Source organism: Vidua chalybeata, chromosome 5 (assembly GCF_026979565.1).
Source record: "Vidua chalybeata isolate OUT-0048 chromosome 5, bVidCha1 merged haplotype, whole genome shotgun sequence".
NCBI lineage: Eukaryota > Metazoa > Chordata > Aves > Passeriformes > Viduidae > Vidua > Vidua chalybeata.
Window position 1 is genome coordinate 26,403,913 of NC_071534.1, and position 16,650 is coordinate 26,420,562.

The window sequence follows — 16,650 nt, forward strand, 5'->3', positions numbered from 1 at the left end:
CATTTTGTCATATATATGTATAAATATAAATATATAAATTAAATCCAAAAGTATTTGCTGAATATATCTACCTGATAGTTCAGCATTTCACTGAAAAGTAGACTTTCATTTTTTGGACATAATACAGTACAGCATGAACTTGTAAATATCCACCAAAAGACTTAATTACCAAAGGAAATAGAAGATAAATCTGGAGTTGCAGACTCAGGAAACAGAAAGGATCTCTCAAGTCTGCAGTAATGGCCATGGAAACAAGCTTTCTTTTCCTATTAAATAACAGACTGATGAAACTCGGCAGATCTGCTCCCTAATAAACAGCCCCACCTTGGACTACAAGTCACTGAGAACTAAGAGCTTTGGTAGAAATAACAATGGATGAGGCTGTGCCATACACAGTTCTTTTGGTAATGCTGGAACACTAACGGATACAAAACCATAACAAACCTTGGACTCAACACCACCAACCATAATTTACTGGTCAGCCTTTCCAGCATCCTTGGATTGCTCACAGCATAGTTGGCTGCGATTTAACAATAGCAGCTCCATGTGATACAATCTTGCTTGTAATTAATTTTTGATTAACAAAAATGGACTTAAAAGGAAATGAAGAGTTATTAATTTAAAAAAGCCTTTGGATAGTACACTGCCACTACAGCTGAGATGAGCTGTGTGCAGGTATCCATACAGAATAGTTTTCTCTGTTTAAAACTGGGCTGCCATAGTTGGTCAGCCCATGTCTGGGGTATGTTGTGTCTGTCTGCACCAATCCAGTGAAACAGGAATTAGTGTCACAAGAGCTGTGACACTCCTCGATCAGATCACAGAGCAACTGGTTGGTGTCTCTACACTCTGCTGCTTTGCTCAGCTCTTCTTCCTGCTTTGTCTGGTGCCAGAACTGATGTTACCACTGACAAAACTGCTGCTCTGTATCTTCACAGAGCAGAAGCCTGCTGGACTAAGGGGCTTCTGCATGAGCCTGTGCTAATAACTGACACAGAGCAGCTCTGGAGTGGTGTTCTGGCTGGGAGTGATATGTATGTGTCAAAAGGAGAAGACTCATGGGGTTGAAAGAGGTAGTCAAAAAGAATTTGTGAATTCAGGTCCAGAACCTGAGGTGGGTTTGATCTGTTGATGATGCCCACCACATCATACCCCACAGGAAAGTGCACAGTCCAGCAGGATGCATTGGAGTATCAAGCTGAGGGAGAAAGTTTCTGTTTCGTTAAAATAATAACAGTTTGCAGTAGGATACAACCGGTCTATAGAGACAAAGAATCATGAATTGTTAAATATGCGATGAATAGTTCATCCAAACACAGTGAAAAGTAAATCTCTGTAAACAAGACCCCTCAACCTCTCTTTTCCTATCTGACAAAATAAAAGCTGAATATATTGAAGGTCTTCTAACCTTTACCATAATAATGTATCTGTTAGCACACATTTGGAAAACTCTTAGTATGTGAAACATTATGAATCTTATCTGTGCATTTTATTTTGTAAGTTGTTTTGTCACAAAGGTTTTGAAGCACATAGCTGATCTGTCAACTCCAAATGGCTGCTGGCTGCTAGGGATGTAAAATTCTGCTTGTGTATTAAAATTTTTATTTCCTACTCAAAAGTTTGCTTCATCATTTATGCTTCTGAAATGGCTATTTAGCATCTGGCTCTTGTGTGAGTTAATGATACAAAAAATAGCTGTTGACATTTAAGTAGCCATAATATGCACTTATTACCAAGCAGAGAGGCAGAAATGTTTATGTTTGTTAATTATACAGAGCTTCCTTGTCAGTTTCTGAAAGATTAATCTCCCTTTAGAAAGGTCCTATAATATTTCTTATTTTATACCACATTTGTGAGCAATGTAGCTGAGTTGTGATATTGAGTGTTTTGGTGTATCAAGAACACCACCACATGCATGAAATCTTTTATGAAAAGTTTTTATATGTTTTGGCAAATTATCTTGATATATCATAATGGAACAAGCAAGACTTCAATTATTATCTCCATCCCTTCAGACCTGGATCTTTTAGAGATTTACTAAATAAGCCTGATAAGCCCTATGTTTATAGCTGTTGAGTTGATAGATCAACCTCCATATTGTCTGTTGTGTTATCACCACAACAATATGAGATTGTGAGAAGATGTCTCCATCCTTGGGCTTCTTACACTGTCCCCCAGCAGCAGAAAATTCAAGTAAGACCACTTTAATGAACATAATTGTTTAAATAAAAATGTAATGATTTGCCTCTAAAATGATTTTTACTCAGCTAAATAAAATTGACAGACCATAAGAGTGTGAGCCTCTGGTTATTTTGAAGATGATACCAAGACTTAGAACTCACATAAAGCTTGAAGGAGAGGAGTGCTGTGATTTCTCAGGTGCAGTCTGCCCTCATCTTAGAATGCAAACTAAGCATTTACATACCCAAATATTAATTTTGAAGATGTATTCTTTCTAGGAGTGATAAAGCAAAAAGTGATGAGATACACTTAAAATAATAATGCACTTAAGCAGACAACTTGGCATTGGACTGAGTGCAGAAGCACTTGCTTTTCTTGGAGCCTCAAATCTTCATTTTTTAATTTTTTAATCAGATACACTCAAACTCTGAAGAGGAGATTGACTTGTAATATTATCTTGCCTTGAAAATACAACATTTCATTATTAAGGAGACTACTTTCAGGGAATACAGAATTTTCCTCCTCTACTACTACTGGTAGGAGAATACCAGTTCTTCTTCCTCCTTATTTTTCTTGTCCAGTTTGAAAGTGGCAGGTAGCAAAATTATTGCACACTCTTGAACTAAATTCCTCTACATCACTCCATAAACTTCTCTACTCTCTGCATCAATGTCCCTCTACTTGCCTTCCTCTCCACCTCTGATGCCTGAACTTTTGTGTTTAATTTTCCCAGTCTCTCACTGAGCTGTTCCTCTTGTTGTCTTCTGGGACACTCATTTTCCTCATGGCAGATTGGTCTATGAATTCAATGTAGCTCTTAGAAAAGTGGTTCAATCAGGATTTTTCCTGTGCAATGCTCTCACTCTCCCTAGCCAGACCTGCCTGTGTGTCTTCACTCTACCAATCCTATCATAAAGTGTTCCTTGTCTATTCTCCATAGTTAATGGAAATTATTTGAGGTTTCGCTAGCTTTACATTTTAATAGGAAGTGAAGATTGAGAAGGCATAGGAGTTTTGTTTTACTCCAGAGCTTCATGAACCAGTCCACTACTTCTTTGGTCAGAAATTAGACAGGAGGGTGAACCTAGCTACTTTTCATTGCTTTTCTTCCCCTGTTTATTTCTTCAATGTTTGCATCTGTCACAAAAAAGTCTGCACTGTGATGCCATGAAAACACTAAGAAATTTCAGAATGGATTAGCTGCAGCATCGAGTATTTACTATGGTACAAAGAAATGCCAGACAGCTGAATGTGGAACATTACCTCAGTCAGCCAAAGGGATGGACATTGCTTTGTCCTCTGGAAGCCTTCCATTAAGGTTGTTTGTCATTGGCTAGCCTGACTCTAGAGGAATGTTAAAAACATACTTTGTGTCTGCAGAGACTGATTGCTATGTATGTGGATGACATATGTATTGGTGAAAAATCTAGAGTCACCTTTTCCATAATATTTATGCTGCTGCTAAGTTAATAAAAGTTAATTTCAAGAGATATGATGAATGATAACAGACTGTCAGTTTGAGTTGATAAAGGTCTCATCCAGTCTGAGTTATGTTTCCTAGAACTGTAATTCAAATGAATGTTTCAAATTTGCTTTACCTATTTATAAAATAAATTAGAGGCTAGTTGATTAAGGTAAATAAGATTTAGCAGATTTATGACTTCTAAGTCTTAGTTGGGGGAGTTTCTGTAGGCTATTAAAATGACATGTACTTATTTACTTAAATATCTAATGAGTCATTAATGAGTGCTTCACAGTGTGTGTTCTTTGTGTGTGTACTGTATTCATAAAGAGGACTTTTTTTTTCTTTTGTATTTTTTTTGGGAAATCCATGAGTTACAAGAAAAGACATAAAAATGTTCAAACCTGGTTTTTCACCAAAAGTTCCCAATCCTCTGAGTATCAATTCTTTTTCAGTTTCTCTGTTGATGATGCATTACTGATCATAAAAATATGTGGTCAAGGGATGTTAGAACATACAATTTCATTGTAGTAAATGTGAAAAATAAATGCAGTAATAATAAGATAAAAACAACTTCATTCAATGGCAGATTTTGTTTGCAACAGATGAAAAAATGTCTTCATATTTCAAAGAACAGCAAGACACACATCAGGTTAGCTGAACTATCAAGGATTACAGTTTCAACACCTTTTTTTTATTTTTGTCATGAATGCAGGTCTTTTTTGTCTTGTGCATTTTTTCTCAATTTTGCCTGGATCTTCCACAATAAAACCATGTACAAAAAGAAATTCCTGTATACTCTTTCTCTACTTCCCCATGCCATTCTGTCAAAAGATTTTTAAGCTTATTCAGGTTTCTCACAGCTTGGCTAAGCTTGTGCATTTTATTAAACATTTGGTACAGAAAAATTAAAAAGTGCCAACAGCTGAACAATGCTAAGCAGCATTAACATATAAACAATCTTCATTGGGTTATATTAATTTTTAGTTTGGCTAGAATATTTGCTTCATAATAGGATTTTTAGTCTTTATCAGAGCGCTTTCAAAATTTACCACTTGTTCTGGCAAAAAAAAAAAAAAAATCCTCAAACAAGCCATAAATAGATCCTTGTGGTTTAGTTATATCTAGTCACTGTGCCATGATTAACCCTTTCTAAGGATTTCTGTTTAATGTCAGACAATATGTGTTGCATTTAAGGTACCTTTAATTACCCAAACATTTTTCCTTGTTGGAATGACTTTACAGCAAGATACTTAACATGGAAGATGAGCTCTTGAGTATCAGCTTTCTAAGATTTTTCAAGAAGTTTTACGAAATCTAACAAAAGTTCTCAGCCTGACACATGGAAACCTAGCAAATGATTCTTGGCAAGTTTTGTGACAGAAAAGAGAAAGCTGGATTAGCAGTGGTCTCATTTACAGCTGTTTCTAAACCAGTAATATTTCAGTACTCTATTTTAAGTAGATCTTAATATACTGAAAACAGAGACATGAGATTACTTTTTTCAAGGGCATCAGTGGGTTTAATCATATGTGAGCTGTTGGAGAAAAGAAATCCATACCATCAGCTTGAGTTACCAGACACTGATGGGGTATCAGATATTTTGTAAAGTCATCACGTGGGGTACACAAGATGTGCTTCAAGTGAGTGCTGCAGCTGCATTAAGGCTTCTTTGAGGCACAGTCTGTAAGAAGAGAACTGTCACCTGAGACAGCTGAGGATCATCCAGTATTTGAAACCTGTCTGATACGTAGGATTTTTATCCATCAATTTTATAACCTCTACTACTTAAACAATAGCAAAATTTCACTTGAATCAATGCAGCACTGTGTCCAGAGAACATAATTAATGTATTTGATTTAACTTCAAAATAAGGGTGTTTCTAGCAGCTGAACATTTGTTGGTATGTAGCCTTGCTACATGTCCCTCATGGCTTGGAAGTTAATAACTAGATGCAAAGATTTTTCTATTGCTTTTCCCCATTTCAGAAGATCAGGCTGACAATATCAAGGGCTGAGAAACTGATCTACCTGCTCCATTTCTAGTGCATTTATCACTAAGTCTAACCACTAAAATATAGCTTTGTCTCAGTATTTTGAAGAACTGAGCATTATATAAAGAGCAATTTCTACCAAGAATCTCTTCTGGCTATGTGCAAGGCAAGTTCTAGGGAGGAGTTACAAATTTTATATCCTTTTGCTAACAGCTATTAATAATTACAAAGCCTCCCTTTCCCAATTTTTAGTAGTGGAGTGTGCATTTGTATTCAGATTTTGAAGCCCATTTATTTTGTTTTATTCATTATTCAGGCTAATCCAGTGGCTCAGCAACATGCTACAATTCTCTTAGTTGATGGTTGTTTATATAGTACCCGGAAAAGGAGAGAACAAAAATAGCTTTGTTTGCTAGTACTGTTTTTATTTATTCCTGGTTCTTGATTTGGTTTGTGCATGTATCTTTGCCATTGATAATTTAAGATGGAATTTGCTTTGAGCAATCTGGTCTAGTGAAAGTTGTTCCTGCCTGGGAGTCAGACCAGATGACCTTTAAAGGTTCCTTCCCACACAAAGCATTCTATGATTCTATGATAACAACACTCAGTTTGGGGGCTTCTACTATTTTGCTTAGTTAAAAAGAAACAAAGTTTCTGGAATTGCGAACTGAGTACCAGAAGTTAGACAGGGAAGTTGAAGGGGAAAATAACAACTTGGAAAGATTAAATTTTAAAGGCAACGTATTGCAAGGTGATATAAAAATCACTCAGAGGATGAGATGTTTGATCAAGAATGCACAATGGAGATAACAGTATAGTCTGAGAAAGACAGTGCTTCAAGTCTGTGATCTGTTATTTATAACCAGAAAATGTGGTCAGTGTGCAGTCCTCAGTTTCCTAGTAGAAACTACAGTTTCTTTGTTACACAGTAAGGACTAAATTGGGTGTTTTCTTCAAACTGTGAACAGGTAGCAGCATGCGGCTTGTCTGTTCCAAGAATAAACCCAGAAACTAGACTATGTTTTGAGATTCTTAATTTTTCTGTTTTCTTTTTTTTTTTTTTTTTTTTTAAGTGTTCAAAGACAACCTTAGCTTCCCGTCTTGTAGAAAAGAGAGTGTGTTTCTTTCTGTGGTAGTGAATGAGGCTGAAAGCAGATCTGCTATTGCCTCTGTAATTCTAAATCCTCTGAAGTGGATGTAATCCTGCCCTGAAGGTGGTATCTGTGCATCCAGTTTCTTCAAGCCTTCTCACAAGGCTTTCAGAGTGAGACAAATCATTATAACTGGGAGAAGCATTTTTTTTTTTTATACAGAAGGCATTTTTTTCCTCCTGAAAATAAATTGTATTGTATTAGTTACAAGCATTGTGACATCTCAAAGGCCATCTAGAAGAGTATTTAAAACTTATATTAAGTGCTATTTTGTCTCTTCCTATCAGAAACTGCAAGCTGGCCAGTTCCGATATCTTTGTCAGGCATAACTGCTGTCCAAATTTGTTTCCTTCCTTATTTTAAAGATACACAAAGCAAATTTTAACAAAGACTTCAATATCTGTTTTCAGAATGACTTTCACTGAGCATCAAGACAACAATACTGGAATAATTTTATAGGGATTTTGGTAAGATAGATGCTTCTGGGGTACACAATTATATATCATATAACAGAAGCTAATGTTGAAAGGAAAATTAGATGTAAGTGCAAATTAAAAAGCAGACAAATCAAAATTTAAGTGGAAACACCTCCCTCTTCAACAAATACAAAGAAAAAACTCATGAAGCAATTTTAGGTGCCTTACCAGAGAATGTATCACTTTCCAGAAGTTTATCCTTTCAGTTTGTTTCAATGTGTTGTGACCTATATGAAGAAAACAGTAAGAAAGAATAGTTTTGTTATTTTTAACACCCACTTATTACAAGAAAAAGCAGAAGAGGTCCATCTCTGCTTCAGTGTATCTACAGAAAAGAACCATGACAAAAAGCTTGCATTGGGCAAGGGTTTGAAAGCACAAAAGAAGCTGATATGAGTTAAACAGTTATGATGTATTTAAAATAAAAAATATTAAAGCTGTCCCTTTAATTTCTGTTATAGTTGGAGCTATTTACATCCAGTGGTTTCTGTCCCCACCATTTTCTAGAGAAACGGAACAATAAAAAATATGTGCATACTTTAATGTTAGATTGAAGATGAAAACGGAAAGGATGGCAAATGGGATGTTAAAATCCTTTCTCTTAGAATGACCTTGATGTATGCATTAGCTCTTGTAGTAAATGTAATCCTCCACTTAATATTAAATGAAATTTTTGCTGTGTACATAATTTTTTTGCTTACCACCACACTAAATTCTTTGTTTCATTTCTTCTTCTGCCTTTCCCTCATCTTTCTAAAATAAGCATATTCTTTTTAAGTGTCTCTCATCCTTTACAATTCTTTCATTTGATTTAGCTCAATTTTCCTTCTCTTATTTAATAGACTACCTTTCTTTTCCAGTGATTTTCTTCTTCTGCTTCAGTTCAATATATCAGGACAGTTTTTTTCTAGTCAAAGTGAAATAACATTAATGAAGGAATGATGGAACACTGTATGGCCAATAGCTTTGCTAACTTTTTCCTTTTGGAGAACTGAAGTTGGAAGAAATGGTGCAATTAAAGACGTATATATATATATATATATATATAAAGCTGAATACTAGGAAGGTACAAATTGCATAGTCAAGGCAATTCTGAGGGCATGTTATAATTATAAGCTTATTAAGGTGACTTTGCTGTGAGACCAAGGCCACTGTTTCAATCATTGCCTTTGGAAGAAAGGAATGTTTCCACTCTTAGAGAGTGTCTTGAAAACACTTCATTTTTGCTTTACCCACTGCAGGGATAAGTCACAAGAGAAAATTGCAAACACTAAGACAGATTTGAGATTAAAAAATACTACCAAAATTCCCTCTAACTAGGGCTGCCAATGGAAACAACAGTCCTGTTGTCTCACTGCCTGGTAAGTGAAAGCCCCCTGCTTGAAAAATTCAGAAAGGCTAGCAGCTGGTACCTGGACCTGAATTTGGTTGCAATAGCAGAGAGAAAGGCAGTACTCCAAGGGAAATTCATTATAGCAAAATTCAATCATGGGGCAAAGGAAAGATCACAGGCTTTTTTGTGTTTCCAGATGCATATCTGGAATAGTTTAAAGAGCTGGAGATAAGAGGAGAAAAAGAAAGAAAGAAAGAAAGAAAGAAAGAAAGAAAGAAAGAAAGAAAGAAAGAAAGAAAGAAAGAAAGAAAGAAAGAAAGAAAGAAAGAAAGAAAGAAAGAAAGAAAGAAAGAAAGAAAGAAAGAAAGAAAGAAAGAAAGAAAGAAAGAAAGAAAGAAAGAAAGAAAGAAAGAAAGAAAGAAAGAAAAGAAAGAAAGAAAGAAAGAAAGAAAAGAAAGAAAATGAATGCATCCCCTTTTTTAACAGACCAAAAATCAATGTCTACTAAAAAGCAGAAATTCAATACTATGAAAAAGGTACAGCAGATAATCAACACAAGCAGTAAGGACTGAGCACTGCTAGATGAATAAGGGCATTGTGTTAACAAATGGGGTGTCGAGTCTTTGATCACAGGAGTTAAAGGTGTGCAGGAGTCAGTGTAATCAAAAATTAAAGCATCTCTTCAAAACCAGTTTTGAAAGCTCCTTTGGATGCTCTGGACTCAGATCCAGAAGGCATGTTATGATCTCAGTTACGAGCAGCCCTACATCAGAATGAGAGGAAACAATAATAAACTCAGAGGGTTAATGCAGGAGTCTTCATCCTTTCTGAAGGGGTAGATTAGGAATTAGAGCATTCTTATCATTATACTCGCATTAATATGCTATAGCAACACTATCCCCTAAAAAGAAAGGACTTTTTTTAAATGGGGAAATTATGCCAACAGGATGTTTTGGTTTTGTGTTAGGCCTCTGTGTCTTCTTTTTGCTAAACAAGATGGTAAAAGAAAATTCTATTTATTGAGTTAATAATCTAAATAGATGTGTGAATGAGGCAATGATGAGACTATTATCTTTCTTTAGCAAGTGGTACAAACTGATCAACTGGCTAGTCCACAATTAATAAGCAGAGCTTTACCACAGATTGTTTTTCCTCTCTGAGTATCAAGAAAGTGAGTTTCTAAAGAAACTTCAGGCAAATATGTACCTTTTTGGGAGAACAACTTGGTGTGGGAAAAGAAAATTCATAGGCATAATACCTAAAAACATTGGATAGAAAATATGTTTATGTTTTTCTTTTCAGAGTTTGCTCAATTGGGGAATACCATTCCATGATATGGACCAATCACAACATTCAACCCTTGATCAAATGCAGAGATTAAGCACACTGTATTCACCGAGGAACATCCAGGCTTGGTTTAGGATGGTCCCAAACAGTCTGCCTGGGAAGAAGTAGTGAACACTTGTGCTTTTCAGCCCAGAGAAGTGTAAAACTAATGATAAATGCAAATATATTTATTGGGACGAAAGGACTTAAATGAGGAGGTCTTAATTCCAATGGATTTTGACCTTCCAATTGCAACAGAAAAAGAAGAAAGAAAAAAACCCCAAAAGAATGAAACCTGGAGCAGATATTGGCTACTTATGAGCTATACTTAGAAGGGAAGATAGAACAGCATTAAAGAGACTTGGATTTTAGAATATGAGGAACTAAAATTGTGCAAGATGAGATAGCAAAGGAAGAGTTAATGAAAGAACAATTGGAAGAAATAGAAAGCTGTCTGCAGAAAAGGCCGTGAATGTGATTGTGGTGGCCACTTTGAGATCTTTTATAAATGTGACAAAAAGACAAGGTCTGTTTATGCAGGAGCACATAATGTAGGAGGAAACATATTGCCTGTCTCTGCAGTTTGTTTGGAATTTGAGCTGAACTAGTATTATTCTTAGTACTTCAAATAACAAAGATGTATGCAGTCTGAGAAAAGAGGTCAAAAGCTATTAATTTGATTTTGGCATGGATAACCAAGCAATTGAAACCTGGTTTGGTTAAGTGACTATCAGGGTGCTTATTTCATTATAATGTTTCAAAGATATTGTAAAGGCTGAAACCCTAAACAAACAGGAGGAATTGCCTAGAATGGTACAGTAATGTAAAGTAAAGGGAAAATCAAAGGTTGTGTTTAGACCAAGTTTCCAACTGGAAGATGTTAGGCCAAGCAATGGTTTTTCAGAGCAGAGGAAAATAAAAATTTAAAAAAAAGTAAATAAAAAAAAAGAAGTAAAAAATCAAAACAAATTCTGGTTTTATGGAGGGGAACTCTTATTTTTATTTTTATTTTTATTTAGTACATAATATCCTTCTTCTGAATATTATCTGTCATCACACAATATATTCAAATTCAATTCAAGTGTTTCCAGTTTCTTTGAAACAGTCCTGCATCTGCAAGTTGAAATTTGGCAACAGCTGTTTTGTGGCAAGACAGCTTTCTGCAATTTCAGTCAGTCAGCTGTACTGTAGTTTTTTGCATCTTCACTTGGTGGTCAGCTTTCTGTCATATTTGTGATTATTTTTCTAATCCCTGATTGTGCAATCCCAGAAAACTCGCTTCAGTTTTCTAAGACATCTGCTGATGCACTTAGGCTTCGCTCAAGAAAAGATTAAATCTTCTGTAGAGTTACAGTCCTCAAATAGAAGTTGCCAATTGTCTGAATGCAGATTTGTTTGACTGCAATCTTTTTGGGTCAGCCCCACTTTTAGAATTCATGAGTTCCTGCAGTGTATTTCTCTAAACACCAGTTCTATGCTTTACGCTCTCCATAGTGGTCCTGTTTCTGTTTTTTGGCAGGAATCCTGAGAGTGAATATCAGACTAAATTAGCTCCTCTAAAATACTGATTCTGGGGATGGAGGAAATACTCTATGTTTTTATCAAATTAATGATTTTTGACACAATACTTTAATTTTCAACTCAAAAAGTGTAACACAAGCTCTCCACTCAGATAAGCTCCTCATACCAGGTGTATTGACCAGTTATTTATGCCTGTCATTAGCAGCAGGGTGCAAGTTCAGTAAACAATTTTGTTGACTGTGCCATTACTACAGATTGTTCCATAGCCAGGTGCAAAATACTGAGGTTTATGACTGACATTTTGTCAGCTAGGCCATTTGGTGGTATTTTGCTACACAGCACAATTTAAGAAATGATGCAGCAGTACAAGATGTCATTGACTGCTGAGATCTACAAACTCAGACTCAGAACACGTACTCATCCAATAGCTCCTGGAGTCCATACACTCTGCTAAACATCTGCCATAACACAATCTGCCAACAGACAAAAGTAAGCTATTGCTTCTTCAGCAATATGGAAAGTACTTGAATTCGATCTTACCATAAGTGTAAAAAGTAACAGATTTTAAATGATTGAGAATGTGGCTTGTGAAACTTTACAAATGAAGCAGCATTTTCACTTTGTGACCTATAACCATGTATTGCCCTTTTGTAGAATGAGGAAATGCTGCTTTGTGATGCACTAAGTAGTTAATCACTGCTTCCAATCGATCTTCATAACATTTCTCTAACGCCTTGAGTCTCAGATCTTCCTTATGCATGCTCTGCATACAATGATGGTGGTGATTTATAAAAAAAATACAGCTCATTTGGGTGTGAAGTCAATAGAAGATCACTCCCTAACTGCCCTACTATGGCAGTACAGAATGCCAGATTTAATTCCTTAGCACAAACTGCTGTTAGAAAAATCCAGTGCTGTTTGTAATGCCAGACACAGCCACAACACAGTTTGGGTTAGAGATATGAGCATTGATCTTTCAGAAGATTTGCTGTCTGCCCTTGTTTTAACTTTACGTGTGCTCTGCTCTTCTAGACTGAGAAATCCCATCTAGCCAACTTTGATATTTCTTTCCCATTGTTACCTGTGGAAAGAAAACAACAGGACTCAGAGAAAGTCTGGATGCCTTCTTTATAACAGGCACCCATTCTGGGCCACTCGGCTACAGGATTGATTGGCAGGGCAAGAAAATGAGAAAACAATAAGCTGTTCTCTTCATCCCCATGTTTCTGTTGTTCAGAGCATAGAAGGGGGAGAGCACAGAGCTCTGCATGAGGAAGTCCAAAATCATCCATGTTCATTTTCTTGTTGCTTCAGTGATGCCACCTGAGGAAGGAGTATGGCTTCCTTATTCATTTGGATACTGTCATCTATCAAGATACTCTCTTCACAGTTTACTTTCTGAAACACTGCTGAAAGAAGAAAACACTGAAGGCCAGACTGAAATGGGAATAGATAATGAATAAAGAAGACTTTTGGGAACAACATAGCTTTCACTGCCAAAAATGAGGGATCTTTTCTTCATGCAGCAGCAAAATAAAACAAAGAACTGGGGTCTGAGATGGCAAAAATGAGCAGGGTATTTCCAAACCCTTGAGACAAAGTGGAAGAAAAAATGAGATTTGGATTTAAAATAGTTTAAAATTTTGCAAAAAGAATATCTAATTAATAAGGTGCTACATTCCTTAAGTCAAAAGCCATCTGACTGTAACTTTGGCTCAATTAAGTTTCATGACAGCCACATATACATCCATGCCTTAGACAATTTAGCTTTTCCATGCTTAATATTTTTTAAGCCAGAAAAAAGGACCAGTATAATTAATTTTGTATAATGTTTTGAAGAAGGGATGCAGCAGAGATTAATTCTTTTTTTATATGGTAAAAATCATATTGAAATGAGCTATACAACTGTCATCTAGAAAGTGGGACAAAGTGGAAAATCATACTGAATTCAGTCTTAGATTAGAATTCAAATAACATTGTTGAAATTCTTCTTTAGACCTACCTTTAAATAATATAGATTCCTGTTTGGTAACAAAAATTTAGTTCAGACTTTTTTAGGTTTGGAAAAATCCACATAACAAGCACAACATTAAGTAAGGTAAATAAACCTCCTTTGTTTTTCCTATACAATATATTCTTGAGTTATAGTCACACAATAAAGCAATTGATTTTTATAAAAGAGATAAGGTTTGCTCTTGTGAAACCCAGCAGTATAAAGGTTTTGAATTGGAAACATTTCCTGCTATCATTTTAACACTAATAAGAAAGTAACAAGACCCCATTAATATACATTGTTACAGAGAAATTACAAATAGGTTATATGTGAGGGTGAATTTCAATCAACAGTTTCATCAATGTGATGGATATTCTATTAACAGTCTCATTTTCATCTCACTAGTGTTCCAGCACAAAGAATTTACTGACCCTGCATGTACTTGGTTGTAATGAGGCTTCATTTATATTTTCGCCACCAAAATACCAGCATGATTAACTTTTAACATGGAAGGGGAACCAAGGTCATTTCTATCAGTAAAGAAAACCTCTAAGAAACCATTTGATCCCACAAAAGTGACTGCAAATATCCTTTCCTTCTTTCATTCTTTGCACAAGACAAGGGGGGATGCAGTGGGCAGTTGTTCTGCAGCAGCCCCAGGCATGTGTGCTGTGGCTGAGGATGGCCCATTGTGATCTCACAGTGCTGGATTTTGGTGCCAGTGAGAACAGACCTAGGTAAGGATTATGATGTCTCATAGCCGTAGAGGTGCTCTGGGAGGGGAAACCTTACCCTGACAAGCTTCGAAGGTTTCCTTCCAGGGGGACCTGAGCATCTCTTCCACCTGTCCCCAGACCAGCCAACAGCTGTGGCCTTTCTCCCTCTGCTTGCTTGACATCTGCAGATGCAGTGCTAATGAGAGGGAGCAGCTCAACATCCCGAGCAAGCCCGTCTGCCACGCAACTTCCAGTACCTTCCACATCTCTCTGGGCAGCACATGGCGAGCGGTGCCAAAGAAGGCACGGGGGAAAGCGGCTGTGCTCTGGCAGCAGTGGGCTCGGAATGCCCCATCTGCCTGGGCGCCGTGAGGCAGCCGGCCTTTGTGGCCTACTGCATGCACCAGTTCTGCTTTAGGTGCATCCGGCACTGGGCCCGGGGCAGGGAGGACTGCCCCGTGTGCCGGCAGTCCCTGGAGCAGGTGCTGCACTCCGTGCGAGGCGACGACGACTACGAGCTGTTTGTGGTGGGCCTGCCCACCCGCCTGCGCAGGAGGATGGCCGCCGACAGGTCCTGCGGCCGCTGCCCGCAGCGCCGCTACGACTTGCGCAGGCGGCCGGTCACCGACCCGCCCGTGCCTGGCCGGAGCGATTCCACGGGCACCGGCAGCTCCCAGGAGCAGGGGGCAGTTCCAGGGCCCTCCAGGATCCCAGCCCAACCAGCTCCTGCAACCGGTGCTGCACAGGAGCCATCCCGCAGGACTGGCCCTGGTGCTCTTTCAGACACACACAGTGGCTCAGAGTAGCTGTGGCTCCTCTACTGTTTGCAATTAACAGTTTGGTGAATGGAAAAAAATGGATGACTGTAGCCCCTCTCTCTCCCCCAGCCCAAAAATCTGGACTTCTTGACCTGTTGAGCAAAGCTGTATATATTAATCTTAATAAATTCAGGTAGTTGTCCTACAAAGAGAAAGGTGAAGCAACATACCCCTGAATAAACTTTTTAATAAACTATAAAATATCCATGTTCAATATTAATGCCATTAAGATAAGAGAAAATACAAGATGCCTATTCAGACCTTGATTTTTACATGTCATAAATAAAAAAAAACCCATATGCACCTTTGCAGTATTTAGGCCATGTTGTCCCTTTTAAAACTGATTCAGAATGCCAAGGAAAAGCACATTACCATAAAAACAGGGCTGAAAACAGGTGTCAGGAAATACACTTTATGTTTGTCTGAATCTGAAAACTAGATATCATGCATATGACATCTAATCTGCGTTAAACCATTTGATTTTCAGTATGACTCATAACCACATGATATTTCCTTTCTACTGTCTACCAAGAAATTAGAAAATGTCTTTTGTTTTGTACATTTCTCAGTAATAATAACACTGAGCACTCTGTTTGTGGAGTGTAATTAGTACAGAGTGGAGTTTTACACAGTATTAAGTGGTAATATAATTACAGAGGGAAACTATCTCCTAAGACACAGTTAAGTCAAATTTCCTATGCAGAAGAGTTTGTATTATAGTTGATACATATTCATAAGCAGACTCATTTGATGTCATCTCTCAGCTAAAAACTAAAGAAAAACTATATGCACATCCTTCACAATTACTTAAATTTGCCATGAATCCAAATTGGATACTTGTAGTCTTTTTTCCCTGACTGATAGAACTGTGGCCCTTTTAATCCCATGATTGAAGAGAGACGTCTCTCCATTTCAATTATTTAAGGTTGTTATACATAGCCAAGCTTAAAAGAACTTGCTTTATGAATAACATAGCAAGCAGAGATACATTAAATGAGAGACTGGTCAAGCACTTGGAAGATCCATTGTAGCCTAGACAAAATAGGTAAACTACATTAGGGTCAAGAAGTCCCTGGATTTCTTAGCACCTGGAACAGTATTTCAGGCCAGTATCAAAGATGCTTGTCCTGCTTTCCAGATATTGGCTAATGGCTGCTCTTCCTGTCCCTGTTGTCTTCCTCTCATTCTATGTCTTTTTTTTCTCCAAAAATAAAATAGACGTGAACAAGAAAAATCCAGGTCAGTTAAGAGATAACTGATGAAAAAAGGGAGAAATGTAAGAGGCGAATTGATAATAATAACACAGGAGGGTAACTACAGATTTTTCTACCAGGACATCTGCTTTCAGAACATAACACAAACTTATTACATAGGCTAAAGGTAATAAGAATTCTTAGATTTGTAGGACTCCTTTCTTCATGACACCTTGGCCAGAGAATTTTGTTCCTCAGGCATTTGAGCAGCAGAATTCCACACAGCAAATATTTGAAGATTCCTTATTTCAAGATAGAACTGGGAAAGCAATAACAGGCATTGATTTTAGATCTGTTTGGCTATTCAGATAAAAAATGCTTCTGCAATCATGCAGCTAAAGAAAAGAATTAGCAGAAGATGTACTTGCCAACCAGAGCTATTCAGCACTGAGTCAGATCTGTCAGACTCTGCATCAGATCAGGAAAC